Source organism: Tupaia chinensis, unplaced genomic scaffold (genome assembly GCF_000334495.1).
Source record: "Tupaia chinensis unplaced genomic scaffold, TupChi_1.0 Scaffold000333_1, whole genome shotgun sequence".
NCBI classification, from domain to species: Eukaryota; Metazoa; Chordata; class Mammalia; order Scandentia; family Tupaiidae; genus Tupaia; species Tupaia belangeri.
The window spans coordinates 2,792,245-2,794,460 of NW_006159827.1; positions in this window are offsets into that span (position 1 = coordinate 2,792,245).

Genomic DNA, 2,216 nt, shown 5'->3' on the forward strand with positions numbered 1-2,216 from the left:
GTTTTACCCTTACACGGTACAGTAATAACAGTAAAACTCACGGCAGAGAAATTGAATACCGGCCAGTTCAAGGACACAAGGGAGAGCTCGTAAACTGGGCCTTGCCTCAGTTTCTTCCCAGTCCAGGCCTTGCCTTAGAATGGGAGGCAGCATCCTTACCAGCTTGTGTTGCCTGCATGGCCCCGTCATCTCCTGACCTTCAACCCTGGCTGTCCCTGAGCCAGCACAGACCTGCCAGCTTATGGTCACCTGTCCACTATGTGTCTGAGTCATCACACCCTGCTGCCTCCAGACAAGGGCGGGACATCCCATGGCAGGTGGAGGGAGGAGGCAGAGCTGCAGAGGATGGATATTGAGATGTCACCACAAACGTGGGACAGCAGAAAGGACACACCCATGTACATAAGGGCACCAGGACACCCAGTGTGAAGTAATGGAGACCCACCCCAGCCTGGCTGAGGCTCATGTTTATTGGCCGGAAGAACTGGGGTGTGGCTCTGGTTCCTGGCCTGGGTGTTCTTAGAGGTTTAAACAATGCTGCCAGAATCCAGTTTCTCTCCTCCCCTCCCCCATACTTTGCTGTCCTGCTACCAAGATAGTCACCCTTCGTTCCAGGCTTAAGTGACTCTCAGTGGTCTGAGAGTCAAGGATAATCCTGGCTGCTCCAGGAAAGGTTCCAAAACTGAGACTCGCTGGGCTAAACAGCTTGGCTTGGGCGTTCCTAGAATTAATCGCTGTGGCCCTGGGATGACATGGGCTGATCATCCAGGCCTGGATTCAGGAGACTGGTCCAGCCTCGTTCAAACCTCCCAGATCAGGGAGGAGGAAAGGCTGTTTCCCTCAGGAAAACTCAGATACCATGTCCAGAAGCAGAGAGGAATGTAGGCCACAAAACAACCCCACGACGACGAAGGCAGCATTTGCGTATGCACCAGACGCAGGGTGTCCCTGCAACCTCTTTCATTTATAAGGCAGTCGGCTTGGGCCTGTTCAGTGTCATACTTGACCTTGATAGGAAAGGTGGAAGGTTTCCTCCGAGCATGGCAGGGCTGGCCAGAGTTCCCTTTCTCCCCTGGCTTGAGTTGAATCTGAAGCAGAAGAGGAAAACCACTATCCTCTCTCTCCTTCCCGTGGCCAACAGTGACTGCAGAAGTTAGTGTGGGCTGCCCTTGGGCAGTGAGGAGCAGTCATGGGCAGGTAGCTTTGGGCCTGTGATGGGTGGTGGGCATGAGGGAGACCACATTCTTACAGGCCAGCATATCCGATCCGATGATAACAAACATGAAAATCCCCCGGGCTCAAAGCATTTGCGGATGTTCTTCCTTCCTCCGGCTTGGCTGCAGAGTTTTCTCAGAGAAAGATGCACTCAGGGCCACCCCTTCCAGCTGTAGAAAAGCCTCCTTAGTTTCGCCCTGGAGCACAGAGCTGCAGCAAACGATCCGCGAAGGGATGGATTTGTATCGACAGACACATGTTTATCCAGATCAATTAGGGAGAATTATTTTTTGCAACGCTCCCCAAACAAGGCTTTGCAGCTAATAACGAGTGTGAGCTGTGTGACGGGAATGACAAGAAGGTGCAGCTAGATGAGAGAGCTGTTTGCTGGATGCCTCCTGGCAGGGGTCGGGGGCACCGTATGGTCCGGAGAGATCTGTACAGACTCGCGGCAGAGGGCAGGATGCTTTTGAAATTGCTCTGCGTGATGAAGGAGGGACAAGGTCCAAGTCAGGGCCGGAGCCATTGGGGTGAGCAAAGCTGGCTACTGGGCAGAGGAAGGGGAGGGGAGGGGAAATGCTGACACTGCTGGGAAGGGCGCAAGGATTGCTGATGTGCTGGGTAGGGAACTTCCCAGGGAAATTCAGGGAGCTGGGAAATGTGGCTCTTCCCTGTGGAGGTTCACAATGACAGTGGATGGTTCAGAAGTTCCCAGAGGTGGGTCAGCAAATGGCACAATGGTTACATCGCTGGACTCCCATGTGGTTGACCGCGGTTCAAGTCCTGGACCTGGTGGCTTCAACTCACACCAGGCGTGTGTGTGTGTGTGCGTGTCCAAAATCCTAAGAGGAGAATGGAAGAGAAGGGATTATGGCATGGCCATCCCCCCAGGGAGTGGTTTATCACTTTCTTTCTCTCTGGTGAGCGCATGCACCCTATAGCAAAATCTCTCTTAGGGAAAAAAAAAAAAAAAAAAAAAAAAAAAATCCCCCAGGGGCATG